The sequence below is a fragment of the Bison bison genome, unplaced genomic scaffold (genome assembly GCF_000754665.1).
Source record: "Bison bison bison isolate TAMUID 2011002044 unplaced genomic scaffold, Bison_UMD1.0 scf7180017862121, whole genome shotgun sequence".
NCBI lineage: Eukaryota > Metazoa > Chordata > Mammalia > Artiodactyla > Bovidae > Bison > Bison bison.
Window position 1 is genome coordinate 192,490 of NW_011492693.1, and position 9,327 is coordinate 201,816.

At 46.0% G+C, this 9,327-nt stretch overlaps 1 pseudogene; it reads left to right on the forward strand.

Moving 5' to 3' along the window:
• The first annotated feature begins 293 nt into the window (after window positions 1-293).
• Window positions 294-7,888, forward strand: LOC104983233 (annotated as a pseudogene).
• Window positions 7,889-9,327: the final 1,439 nt, after the last annotated feature.

The following is a 9,327-nucleotide window of genomic DNA, read 5'->3' on the forward strand; positions in this document are numbered from 1 at the left end:
TAGTGTCCATTTCTATGATGTTCTTAGCAGTTTTTTTTTTTTTTTTAATCCAAGTAGGCAAGGTTCTCCCATCTTCTTAGATGTCCATGCAGATCAGTTTGATTTTCCAGCCAACCTTAAAGGAAGAGATTACAGTTCAATTCTCTGTATTCTGAGAAGCTTCAAAGTCCACTAGCCGAGGACAATGATGAAGGTAAAGATTTTATCGAGAACTTTGTGTTTGTTTCAGACCTATTGGCCTAAACTAGGGCATGTCAGAACATATATAACTAGGGGCTCTGGGTCACCACTACATGCCAAGAACCTGAACTTTCCTGAGTCCTTGGAGCCAGGAAAGAAGCATGAAATGACTTGTCCTCCTCGGGCTGGTGGCCTTCTCAGATTGCAGAGTCATGTATGGATGGAGATTCTACACCACATCATCTTCCTTTCTGTGATTTTTCTTTTCATCTGATTATTCTTCTACTCAGCAGGTTTAGAACAGAATGGAATATTTCCCTGACAATCTTAAAATTCAACCCTTTCCTGCTAAGTACTTTACTATAGGAACTGTGGGACCCAAGGTTCTTGGTGTAGATTTGCATAGCTGCACAACTCTGTGGTCCAGTCATGTCATGACCTATTGAAATTGGAACTCCTTGCAATTGTTCAGTGCACAGTCAATGCAGATGTAGGTGTGGTCCTGTGGAATAGCACTTTTCTACCTTTTATTTAGCATGCCCTTTTCGTTCTCTCTATACTTCAGTGTGTGTATATGTCTATGTCTGTATCACTATCATTTATCTCTCCATCCCTTTAGAAGTCTCTGTGAGTGGATTTCTCTCTGTTGTGTTTTCTTTTAAATTTCTACATTTTCTGAACTTGTTCCCTATCTCCTGGATTCTTCTTTCAACTCTGTCTTCTCTTTCAACTTGGAGAAAGATTGGGAGAGCTACTCATACATTATTTTGTATCTGACAAGCACTGTGACCACAGCCAATTCACAAGCCTCTTGCATTTCAAATTCCTCCCTTGTAAAATAGGATAAGAGTCCCCCTTCTACCTCCTTCCCTGAGCTTCTATGTGAAGGATACAGTGGGATGGCAACAGAAATGCTAATGGCTGTCATTGTTGAGACTTCCTATTTATCAGGTGCCTTATATCCATCACTTCACTTATGCCCAAGATATTCTATTTGGAGGGTTTGAGTCATTACATTCCACCATTTTACCGAAGGGGAGAATGAGACCCCACATGGTCATATGGCTTACCCAACTTTACAGAACAGAATCTTTATTCAAACCTACGTCTTTGCCATGGAATATGCATAAAATTCTTATAATAAGGTGACTCATAAAAATGATGAGAAAATACACAGTGCCATTACAATGACAGTTATACCTTAACACTGACAGCTAATTGTAGCATCTTCTTTGTTTTCTTTGTCAAATGTTCAGTAACAGAACACCTTTAAGGAAAGTGAAGACCATGAGAAATACCTTCAGTGAAAAAAACATTATGAACAATTTCCTCAAGGAACATGCTTACAGACTGTCTCAGATTTCTTCTCGTGGCTCAAATATAATTATTCACCCCCTAAGGAACATCATGGATGTGAGTGTTTTGTGAGGTGATCCAAGCGTCCCCTGGTGCTATAGCCTAGCACTGGGGCTCATCTGGAGATGCCATGTGAGATGTTGGGGCTGGGGCTCCTGCAAGAGGCAGAAAAACTGGACAACAGGGTCCCCACACAGAGGAGAAAGCACTATCATCCTCAACCCTTGGTCTTGGTGACTGGGCCCAGAAATTACCAGGTGGCAGGTAAACATCCATTTCTGTGTCAAAGATGTGTCATTAGTTTGAAGGAGATTGTTCTTTCTGAGTAGAAGGCAATGGTGACCCACTTCAGTCCTCTTGCCTGGAAAAACCCAAGGACGGAGAGGCCTGGTAGGCTGCAGTTCACGGGGTCGCTAAGAGTCGGACATGACTGAGCGACTTCACTTTCACTTTGCACTTTCCTGAATTGGAGAAGGAAATTGCAACCCACTCCAGTGTTCTTGCCTGGAGAATCCCAGGGACTGTGGAGCCTGGTAGGCTGCTGTCTATGGCGTTGCATAGAATTGGACACAACTGAAGTGACTTAGTAGCAGCAGCAGCAGTTCCTTCTGAACTAAAGCAGTCAACTAGTTACAGATAAAGAGTGAAACATTTCTGATCAGAAGGTAGAACCGACTGCAAAGCAATTGTGAATAACCAGGCAGACAAATTCAGTTTCCACAGATGCAAGAACCACAGCAGTAAAAAGTTGCTGAACCTGTATTCCATGTAAGACCATCAGAATCTAACACAGCACTTACTGTTTTCAGATTAGAAAAAGGGCTTATTTTGTCTCCAAGAATGCCCATGCCAGCCTGAGAGATAGGCAAAGAGTAAATACATGCCACATGAAAGGATCACTTGTTTGTTGTTGATTGGATGTTGGAGTTTAGAGGGAGTGGCTGGGGTTGATCAAGAAGGACCTCCTGGAGAAAGGGGTGCTAAGGCCGGGTTTGAAGAGACTATAGAGTTTCTCAAATGAAGGCACCAGGATTTCTCTGGGTGTACAACAGTCCTAGAGGTCCAGTGGTTATGCCTCTGTGCTTCCAATGCAGGAGGTACTACTTCAACACCTGGTCATAAAATCAATACCCTGCATACAATGTAGCATAGGAAAAAAAAATCAAAAGCAAGCACCTCTGTGATCCAAGTCTGTGAGCTTCATAGTGGTTGGAAAGTGGTCTCAAGAGATATATAGCACCCAGAAGGAGACATCAGTTTGTGAATAGATGGTAGCCAGTTCTGCACTAACCCATTCCCTCCTTCTCTCAGTAGATGCTCTATGAAGGTAACATCACCATTGGAATACCCCTTCAGGAATTCCAGGTTATATTTGACACAGGCTTATCTGACTTGTGGATGCCCTCCCTCCTTTGCCGCAGTCCAGCCTGTTGTGAGTATAGACACCCCATACCCGGATCATCCTTCACTTGCCCTGTCACCCTGTTTCCACTCTTGGCACCTGATGACACTCATCTCTTGTGTCTGCAGCTAAACAAGTTAGGTTCAGACATTACAAGTCTTCCACCTTCCGGCCTATCCAAGAGACCTTCAGCATTGCCTATAGATCTGGGAGCATGAAGGGATTTCTTGCTTATGAGACCGTTCAGGAAACTTTAAAGAGAAGCTGAGTCAGGACTGGCTATGGAGTGACCCCTTTTTGCAAAACAGATGCAGGACCATCTGACAGGACCCTTCCTAGCCTGACTCCCATAGACATTGGCCATCTTACCCACAGGATCATGTTCTGGGGGAGGCAGTGCGCATGGTGACACATGAGCAAACAAATTAGCTAACCCAGAGAATGGCTTGAGGTGTGGACTTGCAGCTCCTCTGCCCACGAGCAGTTCAAGGTTCATTTTGCTGGGAGCGATAAGAGAGGGGGAAAGCACCCACTTTTATATTCACAGACTGTTCCAAGCATTTCAGATAATAATTGGTTTAATCCTGCAACAACCCCACGCAGCAGGTGGTCTAATTAGCTCATGAGACATATGAGGAAACTGAGGTGCAGTCAGCAAGGGCCTTGCTGAAGACACATGTGGAGAACAGAGGTGTGGTCCCTTCTGAGTGTGGGGCCCTTTGGACAGTAGAGGTCACAGGCCAGTGGAGCCAACTCTGCGTGACCTGACCCCACACCCTTAGAACTCCCAGGCTTTGATTTTCCTGAAAAATGACAAGCTAGACAAGGAGAAACCCATTATGCTTCAGCACCGTGTCCTCTGAGTGTGTCTGAGCACTCAGGTTGCAGGAGGTAGGGCATCTTCAGAAGATACAGTGGGTGGAGCGCAGCCAGGTGACTCAGCTTCTAACCTCTGTGACACTCATTATCCAGGAACTGACCTTAGTCTTGATCTCAATCACTCCTACACTCAATTTCTGCATCTGTATTGGGACCTTATTAGGGCCTTGATGGGTGGACCAGCAAAGCTCTCAGACAGTGCTGTTGTTACTGTCCTCCAAGGATCCCCTCCTCTCTTCTCTCTACATATGCAGGGCGAAAGGCAGTGTGGTGATGTTTGGTGGGGTAGATAAATCCTACTGTCAGGGAGCGCTCAACTGGATATCATTGATCAAAGTGGGCGACTGGAGTGTATACATGGACCGGCAACCTCTTCCACTGAGGGTCAGCCCAAGTGATGCTCCCACTATGGTACGTGGATACAGGCATACACACACAAATCCATTCTCATACACACAGTCACACAGACATATACACCACCCACAACGACACAGACAGACACATAGACACATGGAAACACACAAGCAGACACATATAAACATACACAGAGACACATATAAACATGCATAGCTAGTCACACACACACAAGCACTCACAGAGACACATACAAACACACATACAAACGCATATACAAACAAACACACATACAGATAGATACGCAAAAAACCAATGGGTTCATAATCCCCAGGCCTTCTGAACAGGGTCCTAAATGGGTCCAGAGAGGTCTGTACAGCTGGGAGAGGATTGTGCCCACTGCCCTGTGAGGCATGGAGCATGGATGGAGGACTCTACAGTGTGTTGAACAGAGGATCAGGGAGAATTTCTCCAGCCTAAACAGAGGTATAAGATGACCAACTGTCTGGGGCTACCTGGGACATAGAAGAGTCTCAGCACAGATAAATGTCATTTTAAAAATGGGGAAAGTCCTGAGCAAATGGGGAGAACTGGTCTCCTAAGGGAGCAACTACTGAGCAGTGTAGAGAGATTTGCTGAAGTTTTAAGACTTGAAAGCAACTAATAAAAAAGACACCACACGTTCATGGGCACACAGTGGGGCAGAGGCTATAACAAAGAATCAGGACAGTGGGATCCAGAAGTGACCTGAGGACAAGAGGCATAATTGATAGGATTCTGTGTGATACCCTCAGACAAAAGCTGACCCGTCCTTTGGAGTTTCTGTGGGCTAGTCATGTATTTCCTGGCCAGGGTCTCAGGGTCTGAGCTGGTTGTAGAAACAGTGCTGGCAGACACCATCTCCCAGAGGAGCCCCTCTCTCCCACCACTATGAGAATCTGCTGCCCTCATGAATCTCCATCTTCACTCTGCGATTGACCTGTTATTGTTCCCCACAAGATACAGCTCTCTGAATGTTTCTCATTCATTATTTTCACAGTCTTCATTCACTCACTAAACAGATAAGCCTTGGGCATCCACTGTCTGCCAGGCACTTTAGGGAGGCAATGAGAATTAAACATGCTCTCACATCTAAGAAGGTAGCTGCACAGGAAATGAGACACATACATAGTGAATTGTGACTTTGGCACATGCTAGACATGAGGAAGTGTCTACAGAGACTGTCAAGAAAGGAGACTGATAAACACCGGGAGAAAGACTTCCCTGAAACCATGACAATTAAGTTGGAATCTGGAAGATGAGAAGAAATTTGCTAGTCAAAGGGGAAGGGGCTCCTTAGGAAGGAAGACCAGCTTGTGTCAAGGTGCAAAAGAGCCTGGTGTAATCCAGTACTGCATTCAAGGATGTCAAGGAAGGTGCCGTGTCAGGAACAAAGGAAAAGAAGGCAAGAGACAAAGGGCTGTTTAGAAGACAGTCGGGAAGGGGGCAGCTCTGGGGAGACTCAGAGTGACCTTGATGCCTGCTTTGTCATAATGTCTCTCAGCATCTCCATGAAAAGAAAGATTATTGTTTGTTCCAGCTGCTGTAAGGCCCTTGTTGATACCAGAACATCACTGATCCTTGGCCCAAGAAGACTGGTCAATAACATCCAGAAGCTCAGCGGCGCCATGCCACAGGGGTCCGAGGTGAGGGGTCATGCCCCAGGGTCACTGCCAGTCTCCAACCCCAAGAAGGATCCAGGGCCAACCTCTCTCCCTCCCTCTCTAACAGCACTACGTTTCATGTTTTGTGGACAATACCCTGCCCTCTATTATCTTCACCATCAATGGTATCAACTACCCAGTCCCAGCTCAAGCCTCCATCCTCAAGATGAGGGGAGAACCCTGACGGGTGGTTCTCAAATAGGAACTTGCAGGAAACCTTGGGCTGCTGCTGGGAGGAGGGCGCCCTCTTCAGGCCATCTCACACTATTGCAGATGCTGCTGAGCCCTGGGGCTGACCAGAGCCTCCCACAAGACGAACCACCTGAGAGTAAAGGGCCGTGTGGGACACTGATCATCCTGAAATAAATGTGGAGACACCACGCCATGCTGGCATGGTGGGAGTCACAAGGAGATGGGAACACTCAGGTCATCAGTCCTCAAAGAGCTTCAGTTCTATCTGAACCCTCAGCTGGATGAACATGGAAAGTCAGCTCTAGCAGTCCTTGAAATAAGTCATGTGACATGGAGAATGACTGGGGACAGTCCCAGTGTGCTGTCTCATCATAGGGATTAACAGTCTCCCTTCCCTTCTCACAGTTTTCCTGGTTTGGATGATAAATTACATGGTCACCCTAGTTCTCGGATGCATCTTCCCCTAACTCTGGCCGGGTGCCCCCTTTGTGAGTTGGGATACCTGACCCCTCTGTGGGGAGGCTGGATGTTAATGTGAATAAAGGGTGCACAGTGACTGCTCAGCCCCAGCACAGGGTGGAGGCTTCATGTCAGCTCCCTAGGGCAGTTCAGAGCTGGCTGATGGGCTCAAAGAAGGCTTTGAGGAAGGGAGGGAATTTCAGGAATTCTAAAACTGTAAATTCATGGAGCCATATGGAGGGTTGCTTGGTTCTAGGGAAAATTGCACTGGATTCCATGCAAAAGGCATCCCAAGGTGCTCTGCATTGGGGCACTGGGGACTTACTCGGGGTGATGAGGGCTACGGACTCACCGGTGGGGATGGGGAATCAGAGTACATTACCCACCCAAGCCTGGAGTGGCCAAAGAGGGTGAGTTGCAGGCTGAAGGAAGCTTCCCAGAGTTCCTAAGTTAAGTCTTCAAGAATGTGTTGTGGGCACTGCTCTATTTAAGATGGATAACCAACAATGAGTTAATGTGTAGCACGGGGAATTCCACTCAGTTATATGACAGCCTGGATGAGAGGGGTATCTTTGGGACAAGGATACATGGATACATATTATTGAGTCACTTTACTGTCCACCTGAAACTCAGAATACTATTAATCAGCTATACTCCGATACAAAATAAAGTTTTTTAATAAAGTATGGATTGTGGGGACGCAGGAGGAGAACCAGCATTCTCTGCAGAGAAAACAAGGAGCAGGAGTCAGAAGGAAAGAAATAGGGAGAGAGAAGAACTAGGGACACTCTTATTCTTTTCTAAATATTTTATTGAAGTGTGGCTAATCTTCAGTGTTGGATTAATTTCTGCTTCACAGCAAAGTGACTCAGTTATACACATACAGAAATATATATATATATTTTTTCTTATTCTTTTTCATGTGGTTTATGACTGGATATTTAATATATTTCCTTATGCTCTGCAGTAGGACTTTGTTGTTTATCATTCCTCTGTGTCCCCAACTCCGAGTCCTCCACTCCCCCACACCCTTCCACATGGCAACCTCATGTATTGGCCCTTTTTGGTTGTGGATGAACTCTCATATCCCCTGCTAATTGGAAAATCCCATGATACTTACCAAAAGAGGGAAAGAGAACCAAGAATTATGCTGGGTCTAGATATTTGTGGGAGTCACACATCAGAGCTCAGGCTGACTGGTGGGTGTCTCTGACTCCCCCAAGATACTAGAGGCCACTGCTATACCAGCTTTCAAGAGAGCAAAGTGCGGACATCTAGAGAGACCTGGATCCTGGGTGATGTCTTCTTGAGGCTGTTTTTCTCAGTCTTTGATAGAGGAAATGACAGAATTGTCCTGGCATAGGTGGTATAAATGCTTGGAATTGTTCAGGAATCAGTAAGGCCACTCTGAGCAAACACTAAATCACACTTAGGGTACTCCTGCCCAGGATGCCTGTGAACTGTATTTGGTGGTCTGGACACCCTATTCTCAATAAAGAATAAAAGGTTTCACTCGTAATGGTGCTGAAACAAACGGGTGCCTCTGTTTGAGTCTGGGAGGTGTAATGATTGGGAAGGATCTAGAACAAAGTCTGAATCACAGTTGAGAGGAGCCCACCTCCACCTAGCTTCAAGGAAAGGAGAGACTCATTGAAATGATTCTTGGAATCCAGGACACAAGAATCAGAGCAAATTAAAAGGTCTCTGTGATTGGACCCAAGAAATCAGAAGTCATCAGTTCTCTCTTTCACACCCTCACTCTTTCATTCCCTGTTCTTTGATGGTCTTGGCCTGACAACTTTCTTCATTAAGGCATCTACACCTAGTGAGGGAGACCAAGCTACCTGCCCTAGGGTTATATATCCTGAAGGCATCTCCAATAAAGAAAGAAAAGATTGAAGACATCAGAGTTCAAGGGTGTTCTCTGAATGACCCACCTCAGATCACATGTACAGTCCTAGATCAGCCATCCTGGCAGGACCATGGGGTCCTATGATTGGCTTCACATGGTCTTGTGGCCCTGACCCAGCAGCACACATGATTGTCAATTTCCTCCAGAACTACATGACTGAAGCTGGGGAGAGGCAGCCCCAAAGAAAGCAACTGGTAGATAGTCTAGGCCATGGAAGAGTTTGTGATGACCCACCAACTCCACCACCTCCTCATTCAGAGAAATTATAAGGGGTAATGAAATAGACTCTCTTCATCCCATCTCAGATGATCTTATCACTGGGCTTCTCCTCCAGGGGAGTTTGGGTGAGGTACTTCATGGAGAGCTGGTTCCCTTTTGTCCCACACCCAGTCACCAGGTCACTGTGGCATATGCCTGCTCTGTCCTTTCCAGTCCTAGTTGGTAAGTGATGGCCCCAGTGGGGCCATACCCCTCCTCCAGGGCCCAGAATGCCCTTTCCTTGGCATCCAGTGCTGCTGGGGAGAATGCAACACATGTATAGGGAGACCCAGGGTACACGGGGCTTTCAGTCTTTCTGAGCTTCTCCATGGGTGAGGCTACAAACTATTTGCTTGGAGCTGCCATGGTTAGGTACTTTTGCAGTGGAAGCATCCATTCTTTCCACCTGGAGGCCCTCAGTAGATGCCTCAGCTGAGACAGCAGGGGTCACAAGTTGATTTCCTTTCAGATTGACTGGTTTGATCTCCTTGTTGTATAAGGGACTCTCAAGAATCTTCTCAAGCACCGCAGTTCAAAAGCTCATTTCTTTGGCATTCACCATTTCTCATGGTCCAGATTGCACATCTGTATCTGATTACTTTAAAAACCATAGCTTTGACACTACAGACCTC